The sequence below is a fragment of the Rhinolophus sinicus genome, chromosome 2, assembly GCF_057876585.1.
Source record: "Rhinolophus sinicus isolate RSI-liver-muscle chromosome 2, RSI-T2T, whole genome shotgun sequence".
In the NCBI taxonomy this organism is placed as follows: Eukaryota; Metazoa; Chordata; class Mammalia; order Chiroptera; family Rhinolophidae; genus Rhinolophus; species Rhinolophus sinicus.
The window spans coordinates 19,305,158-19,321,821 of record NC_142502.1 but is presented as its reverse complement, the minus strand read 5'-3'; the positions used below and the strand labels follow the sequence as shown (position 1 = coordinate 19,321,821).

Below are 16,664 nucleotides of genomic sequence, written 5' to 3'. Positions count from 1 at the left end.
TCTTTGTCTTAAATTTTAAGCTGTCCGCTTCTGGAAAAGCTTATCAAAATATGATTTGTGAGACAAAGCAGAGGTGCCTCTCAGGATCTAGAAAGTGCTGTCCAATGTAGTAACAAAAGAACTGTCTGCAATAATGGAAATGTCCCATTCTGCACTGTCCACCATATTGGCACTAATAACCATTAGTTATGGTGGCTGTTACACACTTGCAATGTCACTGAGACTGAGGAACTGCATTGCAAATTTTGTTTCATTTTAATTAATTTAAATTTAAATAGCCACCTGTGGCTACAGTAAGAAGCAGTGCAGATCTAGGACAAGATGTGTGAGGTGGGGCTTGCTGAGTACAACTTCATTCATTTAACCTCATTTCCCTTTTCGAGAGGGTTAATAGCAGCTATTCATTTCCTCATACAACAACATCATGTGCCCAGCAGGGTGTCAAATAGAGAGGAAATCAAAGACAGGTTATATGAAAATAACAAGTGTTAGCAAGGAGGTGGAGAAATTGGAACCCTTGCGCATTGCTGGTATGGATATAAAATCGTGCAGCCGCTGTGGAAACAGTATGATGACACCACAAAAAATTATGTATATGCGATTATGATATGATCCAGCAATTCCACTTCTGGGTATATACTCCAGAAAAATAAAAGCAGAGACTGAAAGAGGATTATTTTTCAGCCTTAAAAATGAAGGAGATTTTGATATATGCTATAACATGGGTAAACCTTGAAGCCATTATACTGAGTGGAATAAGCCAGTTACAAAAGGACAAATATTGTATGATACCACTTGTATGAGTTATCTAGAGTAGTCAAATTCAAAAAGTCAGAAAGTAGAACCGTGGTTGCCAGGGGCTGGAGAAAGGAGGAATGGGGAGTTAGTGTTAAATGGGAACAGAGTTGTCAGCTGAAAAAGTTCTGGAAATGATGGTGATGGTTGCAAAACAACGTACTTAATGCAACTGAACTGTACACTTTAGAATAGTTACAGTGGTAAATTTTATGTCACATATATTTTATCACAATAAAGAAAAAAATAGGTTAAACACACATCCTCAAGGAGTTCACAAACCAGCATGGAAAAGAGAAATGGTGGGTGGTGATTACTGTGCTGTGTGGGGATATAAAATGACTGTTTAGCTGAGCGCTATGGGGGTGTTGCACCTGAGGGGTTGACTGGCCTAGACGACCTCCTAACCCTGAGATTCAATGGGTTTGTGAGCCCTTCAGAATTGGGAAGGCAGCAGTATACCAGATGATGTATACAGGGGACATGTCTTTACGTGGCGGCCATGCCCATCTCCAAATGCTTGCCCTACTTTATCTGGACTTTACCATAACCTCCTCATCGGTCCTCATGGCTCAGACTGGAGGTGAAAGCCAATGTCTCCAGAAAAATGTATAAAATATGGAACTTACCTGGGAGGTTAGCCAAAGTTGGGCAGATCAATTGCAGAGAACCCAGGTTAGTCTAGATCTTGTCATTATCAATGTCTGTATCCTTTCATAATCCAAGTCTCCAAGATCCCATTCTCTGATAACTAACCTGTATTTTTCCAATTGAATCTCTAACCCCTCAACTGCAACAATTTCTCAGAGCCCTGGAACCTCCAATCCATTTACCTAACACCTTTACTTGGCCTCAACACCATCATGCGTGTCCTCTCTTCTTTCCTTACTTGGTTCAGAGGCCATGGTCCTTCATTATATCCATTCCCTTGCATAGAATCCGAACACTCTTGTCCCTCTCTCCTTCAGCATATTCACCGGCAACTCCAAACTCTGGTTCTATCTGGACCCCCACCTAGTTTGATTTGCACCCAAGTAGGCAAAGGAGGCTGGTGAGAACATACAACTAACTATACAGACTGGCCTCCCTTTATAGTCATGATCTCTGAATTCAAATGAACCCTTAGTACTACCCAAAAATTTGACTATCTTTTCAAAATCCATTTAATCTCTCATTGTTCTCTTGATGCTATTTCATACTTTCTCCTCTCCTCTCAAACTTCCTCTCTCCTTCTCACTCTCAGCTGGTGACCTTGCTTCTTTACTAATAACCCGTGTCCCTGCCTCTACATTCACCAGCGTCTGTGCCCAGACACTGTGCCTCCCCTCCTGTTACAAGGGAAGAAGTCTATTTTCTATGTACCCCAACTTTCTATTTGTACATTGGATCCCATCCCTGCTCATCTACTCAAGAACATTGCACCAGCCATTATTCCTTTTCTCTCCTGCCTCATCACTTTTTCTTCGCTCTTTGGCAGTCCCATAAGCAAATAAATATGTACATCTTCTAATTAAAAAAAAAATCTCTCCCTTGACCATACCTTTCCTTTCAGCTATGGCCCCATTTTTCTGTCTCCATTTACTCTTTTTTTTCTCTCTCTGGGCCCACTCCAAATAGTCTGTGATCACCACACACTACCAAAACTCTCCTTATGAAGTTTGCCATTGACTTCTACATGACCAAGACCATTGCTTAACTTTCAGTCCAAATTTTATCCATTTTAGAAGCATTTGATAAAGTTGCTCATTCTTGAAATATTTTTCATCTGTCTTTTGGAACACCATTCTTTGTTAGTTTACCTCCTATCTCTGATTATTCCTTCTCATTCTCCATCTTTCTGATCTCTGAACTTTGCAGTGCCCCCAGCCTCAGACTTCAGACATCTAAATGCCATCTGCAAACCAGCTGCGTGCTGAAGACTTTCAAATTGATGTCATCATCCCAGACTCATCATTCCAACTGTTTTTTTGACAATTTGACAACTCCAAACTTTAAGTGTCCAAAATTGAACTCTTAATACCCGCCATCCTCCCTGTCCCCCACACCCCAAACTTGCTTCTCAGGCAGGCTTCCCCATTTCAGCATAAGGAACCTCTTTTCGGCTCCAAATAAAAACTTTGACTTATCCTTGACTCCTCTTTCTCACTGCCTACATCCAATGCATCAGCCAGTCCTGTCAGCCCCTCTTTGTGACATATCCAGAATCTGCTCACTTCTTACCATCTCCACTGCTATGTCTTTGCATCAGTCAGGGGTCTCCAGAGAAACAGAACCAACAGGAGATATCTCTATCAATTGATTGATAGATAGATATGGAGAGAGAGAGAGAGAGAGAGAGAGAGAGAGAGAGAGAGAGAGAGAGAGATTTGTTATAAGGAATTGGTTCACGTGATTATGGAGGCTGGGAAGTCCCAAGATTTGCAGTTGTCAAGATGGAGACCCAGGAAAGGTGGTGATCTAATTCCAGTCTGAGTCTGAAGGTCTGAGAAGCAGGAGAACAAATGGTGTTAAGTTCGAGTCTGAAGGCAGTCGCAGGCAGGAGAGAACTGATGTCCCACATTAAAGACAGTCAGGACAAGAGAGAGAAAAATGCTCCCTTACCCTGCGTTTTGTTCTGGTCAGGCTTTCACCAGGTTGATGAGGCCCACCCACATTGAGAAGTGCAATCTGTTTTACTCAATCTATCGATTCAAACTGAATCTCATCCAGACACGCTCAAAATAATATTTTACAAGCTACCTGAGAACCTTGTGACCCAGTCAAGCTGACACATAAAGTTAACCATCATAGCTCCCTAACTGGTTGGCCTGCTCCCATCCTTATCCACTAATCTATCCTCAACACAACAGTGGACTGAAAAACAAAACAAAACAACCCACGTCATTCTTCTGCTAAAAATTCTTCAATGTCTTCTCTTCCCAAAGTAAAATTTAAAAATTATCATGACCACCAAGGCCCTACATATTCCGTTCCCCACCACCTCTCATTCTTCCCAACTCAGTCTGTTCCACCTACACTGATATTACTCCAAGAAGTCAAGCATGCTTCTGCCTCAGGGCCTTTACATTTGCAGTACTCTCCAGCTTGAAATGGTCTTAATCCAAATGTCCACATTGTTTCCTCCTTCAAGTGTTTTCTCATCTTAGAAGCCTTTGCAACACACACACACACTTGTTCATTATCAGCCCTCATCCTTTCCTATACCCTTCCATCATAACCCTTAATGAACCTATATTAATACTTTAGTACTAATGGAAGTCCACATTTTATTCAAATTTCCTTAGTTTTTACCAAATAACATTTTTCTATCCAAGGACCCCACCCAAGATACTACATTACATTTAGTTTTCATGTCTCCTTAGACTCCTCTAGGCTCTGGCAGTTTTTCAGGCTTCTTTTGTTGTTAATTGACATCGGCAGCTTTGAGGAATATTGGTCAGGTGTTTTGTACAGTGTTTTTGTACAACTATTGGAATTTGTTTGACATTTTTCTCATAAGACTGGGGTTATGGGTTTTGGGGAGGAAGACCACAGAGGTCACGTGCCATTTTCACTATGTCCTATTTAAGATACATACTATCAATACGATTCATGACTAGGAATGCTGACCTTGATCACCTGGCTGAGGTCGTGTTTCTCAGGTGTCTCCATTGTACAGTGACTCTCTCCCCCATTCCGGACCGGACGTTTGGGGAGAGAGTCGCTATGAGCAGCCTGTAATTAAGGAGAGGGAAGTTCTGCTTCTCCTCGAGGGTGGGTTGTATACAATTATTAGATTATTACTTAAATTATTAGGAATTCTTCTGCAGGGGAGATTTATCTCTTCTCCACCACTTATTTATTTATCCAACCATTTATTTATATCATTATGGACTCATGGGTTTCTTTATTTACTTTGGGTGGTAATCCAATACTACTTTATTTTGCAGCTCAAATTGCTCCAGCTTCGTCCATCAGGAGCTCTTCCGTTGGTTCCTGCATTTCATTGACTTTCCCCGCCAGTGCAGGGCTTCTTTTCTGAGCGCTTCCTAACTTTTAAGCCTCAGCCTTGTTATTCAAGATACTTACCACATGCCAGACCTCACGTATAATACACACTTTATCTGTTTATCTTTGTCCCTGAATGCCAGGTCCTTGCGGGCAGGGGCTTGCGGTATTTTTGACCACGGGTGTCTCCTCGGCACTTGAGTACACGCAATGGGCGCTGCATGAATGAATGAATCCAGCTGGTGTCAGGTCCACTCGAGGGGGGTGAGTCGCGGTGAGTTCCGGGAAGGCTCAGGGTGCTCAGCCCCAGGGTGACTCGCAGCCTTCCGGACTCCGCTCGAGGGGCATTGCAGGTGCCGCCTCTCAGACCCGCGATCACACCCACACTCAGACCCGGCTGAGCGTCCCCGCCGCGGGGAACTCGGGCACTAGCCACCGTCACCAGCGCAGGGGAGATTCCCGGGGAAAGTCCGGCGCCTCCCGGACACCTCCCCGCGCTGGGGGCGCGAAGGAGAGAGAGATGGGAATGGGGCGTAACGTGCCTTCGGGGCAGCCCTCACCCGCGGCTGGACGCGCCACACCGCGCGCGTCTGGGGGCGGGAGGGGGAGAGGAAGAGGCCCGAGCGGGTCCGCCGGGCTCCCCGCGGTCAGGAGCGCACCGAATCCAGGCGGGGCGGGGACGCGCGCGGGGACCCGGTGCTGTCTTCCCGGGGCGGGGCCTGGTCCCCTGCCGTGGGCGCTTCCGACGCCGAGAGGGCTGGGCCGGCGGCGCCTAGATGCGGCGGCGGCCGCGCGGAGCTCAGGCCGCGGTGGAGTGGCCATCCGACACGCCGGGAGTCACGCAGCAGGTTTCCTCCTCCCCCCGGCGCCCAGCGCGGGACCCGCGCCCGCGTGGGACAGGGCTTCTCGGCTCGCGCGCTCCGGCCCGTTCCTGGTTCGTTTTTCTCTCCTTCTGTCTCTTTTTCTCTCCTTAATCGCCCCAGGAGCGAGGACGCGCCCCGCGAGACTGCGCGGAAACTGTGGGGATGGGCGTCCCGGTTGAGGGGACTGGCTGGCTGGGGACACGAGGGATGCCTCTGGTGGGATTTCGGGTCTGTCCCCAGGGCTCACGCCGCCCCTTGCCACCTCAGGGAACACGGCATTGGGTTTGTCATACGGATTTGTCATACGCCCGGAGTGATTCTTTTTTCTCCCACTGGGCAAAGGATTGCGCATTCAGAGCTTCTAGAATTATTTCAAAGATACCTGTTGGTAGGCTTCCCATAACATTCCGCCTAAGACTACTTTTGCTTTAAGTCGAAAGCCTGGAGGGTTTTGGGTTTTTTTTCTTCTTTGATTTAGTGGGGGCATTAGTTCGGCTTGGTCACCTCTTCACTTCCTATTAGGTTGCACTTTCTCAAAAATATCAGACTGGGGACTTCTTGACTTGACAGTATGACTCAGGAGCCAGGAAACACGGAGAAATTGATACAGCTTTCAGACAGCTCCTTCCAAGCCCACATGAAACTTATTTGTAGAAGAATGGAGTCAAGAAGTACTGGCAGCGTCTATGAGAACCACATTGTTCGAGAGGGAATTCTAGACTCCTCTGAGATCTGTGTTATTACTTCCTGTGGTTCTCACGCACTTGAAGCGTTTCTCAGCAAAGGGAGGAGTTGTTTCCACATGGGTATCTGAAAATGAGTCACAGGGCTGCTCTTAACGGTGCAACTTTGTTAATGAACTTTTGAAAAGTGAAGTTTACTCTGACTGTATTTAAAATACCACTAAGTTATGAAATGGGTACACTGCTAAACTGGGGCAGGTGGTATATAAGAAGTAACAGTTAAATTTTCAGTTTTCGAAAGGGCCTGATGGTACAACATACCAGCTAGGGTCACTAGGCTGATTGAAGTAAGATAACCATTAAAATCACGTGCTTTGCCACAGCGGCCCAAGAGAAAATTAATTTCATTATTCAAGAACCAGTTTGTTATTAGTTTCACTGGCATGGTATGGCAGAAATTCGTTTTACACAGTGCTTGTGTGTCCCTCTCTGAATGAAAAGATTTTGGATGGTTTGCCTTTAGTAAATTAGTGCTAAAACCTCATGAAAATTTTTGAAGACGGTGTATACCAGTTGGAGCTGAAAAATTAAAATGTTTAAGCCGGTAGGCCTTCTTGCAGCTGGATAGTAAGTAGCTCCTAGAAACACACTGTAAGTTATCTCAAAAGACACTATTGTGAAGGGCAGTGGCAGTTTATTGCAGCTGAGCTGAGCCGGGGTCAGTCCAGCATACAGGTATCTAGCACATTCTCTCTGCCATATTCCTCACTGAGCTCTGTGTGTTTCACCACGAATAAGACAGGAACCTGCCCACCAGGGCCCTACAGACTAGTGTGGAAGGCCAGAAACCACTGGAAAATCCAAAAGACAGAGAAGAGTGCTGTGACACATCTATGCCCAGAGCAGGGCTTCTGTCCCAATATGACCAACATTTCTGCAGGTCTGGGTTGTCATTGCTGGAAGAATGAGGAAGGCTTGGCATTTTGTCATCTACTTGTCTGTGTAGGCAGCCTGTTGTGCTTATTCAGTAAGCATCTCATTCAATAAGTGGTGTGAAAATATATTAATTAGAAAGGCATGATGTAAAAATTGTTTGAATTAACCTTACTTCATGTAAAATAACCATGTAAAAATAAACCCAGCCTGTTATTACCCCTAGACAATTGCAGGAACTTTCAGTTACCTTGTAAAAAAGAATGAATAATTAATGGCTTGTAACTTTATAGCAACCTTTTGAAGCAACTTCCTGATCATTGTTTTTATAGTTGAAATCTCTTCTAACACATTGTAGCTGTGTGAGTCAAAACGACTAGATCTACTAGGTCGGTTTACTGTTGGGATTGAAATCTGCTGAGGTGCTTTTGGACTTGATGCCAAAATATACTCAATTTCTCTAATTCTATACGATAGCCAACTAGTGAGGGAAACAGTGGTAAATTTAAACAATTTTACCTGAATTTCCATACGTCATGTCTCCCTCTAGAGCCTCAAAGTCACGTTATGAGGAAGAACGGATTGAGTATGTGATCATCGTACTCCCTGAATTTGGCACCGGCTTTACTCCTGATAAGTGTTAGGAAGTGGTGACTGATTAAATAATGAACCTTAATGTAAGAGGAGTTGTCAGGAAGATGGAGAAATAGCGGCTCAGCAGCAGGATCAGTGTGATATAGTCAGGGAACTCCAGCCTGTGTAGTGGGGGTGAGGCCTGGGGTGACAGCTGGAGAGATGGGCTGGGCCAGACGACACAGGCCTGTGTGCCGTGTGGGAGCTGTGAGTTTATCCTTTAAGCCAGTGAATGATATTGTCAGAAAGACCATTCAGAATCAAGATGGACAATCCGTTGGATGAGAGTGACACACCTTAGGGAAACACAGAAGAGATTACTGTCATCTTTGAAAAGAGAAATTAAAGAAGACACATTGATAGTGAGGAACGGAAAAAGATGGAAGGAGCCGACAGATGGTTAACAGGCAGAACCTGGTCCTCTGTAGAAGTGGGCAGTGAGGGAGAGGGAGGAGTTTAGGACGCTGTGCACATTCCTAGTTGATAACTACGACAGGAATCTAAATTGATGGGAATGTTTTTGATAAAAGATAAGGAGGACCTCATACAGTGCTTGACGCATAATTAGCATTCATTAAAAATTTTTGAATGAATGAATGAATAATAATAATAATAAGTAAAATTTATTGAGAGCTTATTAGTGCAAGGCACTAGTCTAAGCTCATTATGTGAATTCAGTCGTTTACTACTCACTTGCAATCCTGTGAGATAGGCACTATAATTGACTGCTTTTGACAGGTGAAGAAAGTGCAATGTTAGTAATGGATAGAACCAAGAATTAATCCCAAGCACTTTGCTTCAGAGCTTGCATTCTGAACCACACTATTATGGGATGCTGTATGAATGAATGAATGAATGAATGAATGAAGTCTTGGATATGGTGGCATACTGAAATTGGAGTCATTGTCCTGACCCCAACAATTCTCCCTCATCCAGGAGTAGCCCAATACTTAAGAGGGGCCCCCAATGGCACTATGGTGTTGCATGGCACCCCTGCCCCTAGCTCCACCACAAGACATACCTGGTTGACCTAGGAATAAACCTAGAATAATTAGAAATTCTAAACATTTTAATGGAGATTCACAGTGACTGAAGGTTCCCAGACCTTAGAGCAGCCTTGGTTACCTCGCTTCCCAAGCACTGAGCGTTGAGCTGTGTATTTTTTAGATGCACTCTGTTTTGTTGCTAAGACCTGTGATATCCCCCCGTGGGGAAACAGAAAGCCTGGCCGGGGCTATTAATCTTCAGTGCAGGGTCCAATGGAGGAAGAATCACTAACAAATGCAGGCAGGTCTAACAACACCAGATCTCACACTCCTGGTTGGTGATCTGCCTTCTGGGGACAGTTTTGTTCTGGTTTTACCCTGAAGCAGGTGCTTACCTGCCCCCTCCAGCCTTTAACTTCCATAATCTTACTAAATGAAGCTAGCCTGCTGTATCCCATCCTCTTGATTTTGGCCTGGCAAAATGGCCCCAGTGTCCTGGGTTCGAGCCCTGCTCCCTGTTTGCAGCATCCAGGAAGAGTCCTTTGGTGCTGATAAAGGTGGTTTTGACTGACAACCCCGCCCCTTTTCCCTCCCAAAACTGGCCCCAACTCTTTACTATTCTCATTGTTTTATGACTCCACCTACCCTGACTTGGATTAATACTCTGATTTTTGTTCAACAAGCAAGGACTAATTATCTTTTCCTCAGAGGCCTCTACTTTGGATCGTTTAAGGATTATAAGCACTGAACTCATGTTGTACCTAAACTGAGTTAGCAAACTCATCGGGTGAAATTTTACAATGGTCAACTGTTTAAAACTTGTTTTCTCTACACACGAAGAAAACGTTTCATTCAGCATTTCTTCAGATTTACCAGGAAATCAAGATATTTATTTATAGTTTCCCTCTGTTGGAGACTGATGTGAGGCCTTCTGGGATGATCCGTACCGTGTATTGATGCCTGGGCTGAATCTCTACATCCCTGTCTGTAATTCGTTCAGTGCGCAGCTAACAAGAAAGGGAAGGATTTTGGTTAATGATTCATGTGGATTTGTTTTGTTCTTCAATTCGACTGTGGTTTCCCTGAGAGCAGAGAACCACTAGAGTTGGGGGCTCTGGCAGGTGTCTAAGGCCCTCCCAGTTGTAACCATTCTGTGACTTTCACTGATAAGGAAACCATCTGTCAGAGTAAGTCATTTGTTTATCACTCCTTCTGGGTCTGTGGATCCCAGACGTGACTCGTGCATCTCATTCAAGTTCTTTGCAAGGCTTAACAGTTTGGTAATTTTAATATGAAGCAGAGTTTTGGTAATTTGGAATTGGTAATTTCCAATTATCCTTCTTGACCTAATTAAATGTTTTCAGCTTAATTTGTGTACTGTTTTTTTCTTTTCACTGGATACATTATCAGGGTAATCCAAAAAATACTAAATTGCCTAGAAAAGTAGTCCTCATTTTATATACCCAACTGTTTTACTTGTTTCTGTGTTCAGAGATGTAAAATGACATTCCATTACTCATTTCATAACTTATTGGGTAATACTGTAAATTCCAACTTTACAGAATAGTGGAAAGTGCTCTGTTGCTGTCTTCAGAAGGAAACAATGAATAAATAGCATTCTGTCTTCTGTTTCAGTTTCCAGATTGTAGCAATGCACGTCTAACCTCGTGGTTTTATTTCTAGTTTTCTGTTATGTGTGTGGGTGTGTTATTGATCAGGGACACAAATCTGGTGATTTGAGGTAAAGTGGGACACAGTGTGTAAGCCGAATTGTCTAGTATTAGTAGACATCCTACTTCTTCCTCCCCTCTTCCCTAATTACTGCACGATAAACCAAAATATAGTGATATATAGCTCTTCATTATTTACAAAGAACTATTGTCTCTTTTAATTCTCATAAAAGCCTGGCAAAATAGAAATAATAAGTAGTATTATTGTTGTTCCCTGTATCTGAATTCTATAGATGAAGGAGACATTTGGACAGATTAAGTGACCACCCACAATGACCCAGGAAGTAATGTACAGAGGCCCACCACACACTGTGCTTGACTGAAAGAGGCAAGTTGAGTACCTTAGGTCAAGTTCCCTAGAAATAGACTCAGATTTGCATACAGGAGGTTTCTTGGGAGGAGCAATGGGAACAACACTTGACAGGGAGAGAGGTCAGCGGGTTTACATACAGGGAAAAATGGAATCACAGGGCATGTACAATGGTGGCCTCAGCAGAGGGCAACTGTGGGATGTCCCTTCCAAATTTTCTGCCACCTCGAAGCAAGGGAGCTGGTCATTGTATCCTTCCCATTAACGAGTCACTGGATGTGGGCTGCACTGAGGCAGAAGTGTCATCTTGGGCTAAACAGCTTCCTTCAGTCAAGGGCAATTCCTGGAGCTGTGAGCCCTTGGCCACCAACACTACTGACAACTGGGGGAACGAGGACCGTGTTCCTGAAGCGATCTGAGAAGCCATCATCCACAGCGGTGGTGTGGAAGAGAGCGTTCTCCTCTGCATGGACTTGCTTGTGTCTTTCTGACCCAGACCATCACCCTGCTGAGTGGAGCCTGAAAGTTGGCATTTTGTCCAAGGCCCTTAAGAATTTAGAATAGCTGACCAGACAGCAAGTAGCCTTAATGCCAGGAAGATTAGGAGCAGGAGAAGAGCCAGAAGAGGGTAAGCGAGGACCAGTGGAGTAGTGGTGCATAATAGAGACAACTAACAGAAAAACCTGGGCTGTCCAGACCCAGAACAAAAATGTAATGCATACTGGTCTTTGCTATAATTCTAGGCTCTAATATTGTTAAATGGTAAACAGTTTTGTGATATTAGGCTACATCGTCCCTTTTCTCTCCATCCTCCCCTTTCTCTTCTTTCTAAGCCTTTGAAAGGCCCCAAACCAGTCCAGTGAATCTCGATGTGTAGCCTGTGTATTTTAAGCATCAGTATTATTCCCTGGGATATTGACTCTCCCCCCTGACCCCCTCTCATCCCCCCCCTCCCACCGCCTCCAAACATCAAGTACAAGAACAACAAAAGAAAACAGAAAATCCTGGCTCACCTTCAAGATCTACCGGAACATAATCTTTAGGAGTGAAGCCCATGAATTGACATTTTTAAACAAATATTCCCCAGATGATTTTGAGACACGTTATAGTTTCAGAACCATTACCCGAATGCCCTTGATGGTGACCAAGCCTGTTGGGCTTTTTGAAATTAGCAAGAAGCCATGGGAACCATGGGACAACAGAGAAACACCTCAGCCTCAATCCTAGTGGGCTAGACACAGTAACATTCACCCCTTGTCTTTCGTAGCACATTTCTGGTGTAGCCAGCAGATAGCCTGGCCGGAATTCCTTGGCTGGCTTCTGACCAAAGTTGCTGGAGAGAGAGCTGCCTCTGGCTGGGCCTTTTACTAATCAGCACACCCACGCATGTAATAGAAAATTAGAACTAAAACCGGGTGAGACGTGCATTGTTACAATCCTGAAACTGTAACAGAAATACTTGTTCACTCTGTATCTTAGATAGGTGGGTGAGAGATGCCAAATTCCTTGAATAGTTGTGGATTGGGATAGGGTCAGTGAATTTATAGGAACCAGTACACTTTCTAGGAGACATAAGAAGGTTCCAGGAAATCCTATGCTAGCTGAAGCTTTGAGGTGCTGTATTAAAACCTTAAATGACCATCTAATAGGATGAGAGAGAGAACTCTGACAGGAAAATACAATATCTGATTCATTGAAACAGTGAACATTTCTTTTTCTTCAAAGGGAAAAGCACTTTTTTTTTTTTTTTTTAGGAGGGCGCAGCTCACAGTGGCCCATGTGGGGATCGAACCGGCAACCTTGGTGTTATTAGCACCACACACTAACCAACTGAGCTAATCAGCCACCTCCAGGAAAAGCACTTTTAAATCTACCAATTTTGAGTCAGGTCGTTGCAGGAAATATTAGTCACCTAATGGATAATCTAATAAACTCCTAAGATATTCTGATAGGTTTTGTTCACTCCTACAAGATTGCTGTAGTTCCTATAATTTCAGTGCTTCATGCCTTGGCTCAGATTGTCTCTGTGTGCTTCCCTTCCGCTTCTCTGACTCATCTAACTCCTGTTGAACCCTTTAGAATCAGTTTACATAGCATCTTCTCTAGGAAGTCTGCCATTCCCCTCCCCAGACTGAGTTCTCCGCCCTCCGTTGAGCTCAGAAAGTACTCGCATGTATCCTTCTTTGATTACCATTATTCTTCCTACCAGCCTGTGAGTGCCTTGAGGGCCAGGACCATCTTTTTCATGTTTGTGTACAAGAGACCTAGTCTTACTGAAAATGATTGAAAGGAATCATCATTCTGGCAAGCATAGTTATTCAACAAGTATTTGTGAAGGCTGTCCTACATGCTGGCTGCTCTGGGACACGGCAAGCAAGGACAGCCGCTGACCACAGGGAGCTTGTGGGCAAGATAGTCAGTAAGGCCATAATTGAATATGGTGAGTACTCAGAAAGAGAAAGCACTGGAAAGTGTGAGATCATAGAGCCAGTAGCCAGGCTTCATCTAAGGTCAGAGAAACTTGCCATTCTTAAGACACATAATTAATATAAAAATAGAAGCTGTAAGACTGGCGTTGGTTATAAGACGTGGGTCCTCTTTTTAACAAAGGAAGATCTTTTGGTCTATCTAGTTCAACACTGACCAATCCTGTGTGTGTGTGTGTGTGTGTGTGTGTGTGTGTGTGTGTCCATTTGTGGGCACGTGCATTGGCAAAGAGAGAACAAGAAAATGACTTCTTCATTTATTGAGTAAAATAAGTAGCAAGAACAGAGAAGGAGATTTCTGTGCATCTCATTCAATGTGCAATTGCTAGAGTTAATTTGTTAATATTTTAATATGTAATATACAGTAAAAGAAAATGAACCTCGAGCTCTGACAAGCATGAGCTTGTACCACAGCTCTTGAAAAGTGAATTTTGAGAAGCTGATGATGCTAGCCTAGGAGGAGGCTTGACACATTCACCTTTGCGTTCTATTATAGACCCAGGTTGAAGCACATTTGCTCAGAGGTCAATGTCTGTACCTCCCATCTTTCCATTTCGTTTTCGTGGCCCTGGTGAGAGAGGATGCAGCACTGTCTTCCAGTTTGTAATCTTCATCCAGTTTAGACGTTCATGCTGCATCCTTTCCTTTTCTGGCCAGTTCTTGCCCTTTTATTATTTCTATACCTGCTGAGCTCTCCCTATATATAAATTGTAGGCTTAGCTGAGGGCAGCTATTGTGATTTCTTGGTTTTTAATCTTTGAGTCTCCTGCAGCTCTTCTACTGCAATTTAATTACATTGGTTACATTAAATAAATATAACCTTAAACATAGTAACTGAATTCAGAGGCGATTCTTGGATTGAGAAAGTGAGAACCTATTTGTTAAGGTTCTCTACTGGGAACCTATTTCTTGTTTAGGCTGACATCACAAAGCAAGTATGCCAAGTGCTGGCATGTGCATATTTAACCTGTGAATGTCTCCTTTAGTTAATAATATCACCCATTTGACTGACTGCCGGGAGGGGAGGGTTAGTCATCATAGAGCAGCACAGACCAGTTATATTATAGATGGAGATACGGACTATTCTGCTGTGTCATTTAAATCAAAACACGTCAACACCAGCCAACCGCTTAAAGCAACACTGATACTAAAAATATGGAATTAAAAATTATAGTGCAAGAGAGAATATAACTCAGGCTTGACGTGTGACTTTAAGTGAATGGACATGTAATGCCTTCTGACGACCATGTGCCATGTTTTCTCACATCTTTCTTCCCGTGCTTTGGCGTATTCCTTGGTTTATTTCAATCGTAACTTAATTTATTTTCTAATGTCTTGTCTTCCTTCTACTGTAAATATTGTATATTATGGTTATATGACTGGTAAGTGAAATAATTCTGGACATTTTTTCTTCCCCTTTCTATTTTTTCAAACGTGGTTTATTGCTGCAGTGTAGGTGGTGAGTTTAGTCACTGTGAGTCCAGTTGAATGCTTGTTAATTGCAAGTAAGTTGGACTTTTACATTTTCATTAAGAATTGGAATTTTTAAATAAAAGCCTATGGTGGTGAAATGAAATAGTTTATCCTTTTGCTTTAGAAGACGAAGGTTCTTCCTTAAAGAATCAAAATTATAGTAGTGTCAACTCATCTGATAAGATTAATAATTGGTAGAGGAAAATCCATTTAATCAGCATATTTTTGCTGTTATTTAATTGAAAATTTGTCGTTATTAATTGCCCTTTGCTGAAACAGTGTACTAGACATATTTTCTCCTTTCTGTTGATACCTTGGTAACTACACCTACCACTGATAGCAGCATAAACAGACAAGTATTTTCACTTTTATTCTTTCCATTTAGTCTGGTAACTGAGAGATAGATAAATCTGATCCCCCCCACACCACCCCATTTTGGCTAAGTTAAGAAGTCTAACCTAGTATTTTATTTTAAATTTGTAATTTTTGCTAAATACCAGACAATGAGTATTGTTTCATATTTTTATTGAGAATATTTTATCTCCTGTGAATTGTCTTTCTATATATTTTGCTTAGCAATTTATTTACATTTTATTTTCTTATCAGTTGGGGTTGTCTCTTCATATAATATTGAGTAACTACATAAGGCCTATTATGTTGTGAGCAAATATTTTCTTCCAGTTTCTTGCTTTAATTCTTAATATTTGTTAGTCTTTTTTGTTGCACAGAAATTTCAAATTTTATTTAGTCAAATTTGGTTATCTTTTTCTCTGAAATTTCTTCCATAGTCTCAAATCTCATAGAAAGTTATAATTATCCCAGCATACAGATATTCAGCTTTACTTTCTATTAGTGTTTCTGTTATTGATTTTGCATTTTTCATTTTTTGATGTTCCAGAGGCATATTATGGCGTCTAATGTTAAGGATTAGAGAGAAATGAATTCTTGCTGTTCAGTTATACTAGCCTGGTTGCTTAAATATTTTCCTCTTCTATTATTTTTTGATGGCTTTTTCATATTACATTTTATATATAACTGGTCTGTTTCTCAACATTTTATTCACTTCCATTTATCTAATTATTAGGTTTGCAAAAATATTATGCTTTTAATTTTTATCTTATGATAGGTGGTAATGTCTGCTAGAGTTCCCACATCACCTGTGCTGTGTTCGTCTCAATTTATAAAAAATTTTAATCATTTATTTGAGCTTTATTTTAGGATCATTTTCTTTTTCAAAAAATTTTTTTTAACCCTGGTGGGAATTTTGGAGTTAGTGTAGTCAAAAAACTAACTTGGGGAGAATTTCAGATTCCACTTATAAGTGTGTGTAAGTGTTAATTCTAAAGTGGAATCTGCAAAGAGGTGTTTATGTGAGAAAGAGAGAAAAAAGTAAGCAGGCTCGAGAGAGAATTCCTAAAATTCCTGGTACTCCCAAGTCAAAATTCACAGCATTGCACTTTTCATTACTGCTTTGGGTTTTCAGAAAGCTTTTCCTCCCTCCCTCCCTCCCTCCCTCCCTCCCTCCCTCCCTCCCTCCCTCCCTCCCTCCCTCCCTCCTAGTTGTTAATTTTATCAAACATACATATATAATTAAAGGGTAAACTAGTTCTATAAAACTAATGAGAAGTGAAAGTCTAATGGAAAAATGTCCTCTTCTATTTCATTTCTCCACAACGGTATCCATTTTCAACTCCTTTTGCTGATTCTGTTGGTATTTATATTCATCTCTTTATAATACACTTCTTTTAGTGTGTTATTTTCTTGATTTTTCCATTTTAGGCATTA

At 42.3% G+C, this 16,664-nt stretch overlaps 1 protein-coding gene across 4 annotated transcripts in view; it reads left to right on the top strand.

Moving 5' to 3' along the window:
- Nucleotides 1-16,664, top strand: part of STX11 (syntaxin 11) — a 69,545-nt gene that overhangs the window by 27,777 nt on the left and 25,104 nt on the right. The window contains exon 1 of one of the 4 annotated variants that reach the window (XM_019744504.3): nucleotides 5,198-5,716. The exons of the other annotated variants lie outside the window; for them this stretch is intronic. The gene's annotated coding sequence lies outside the window, so the exon portion shown is untranslated. Of the gene's footprint in view, nucleotides 1-5,197; nucleotides 5,717-16,664 lie in introns of those variants that run through there. 4 annotated transcript variants of the gene reach the window in all.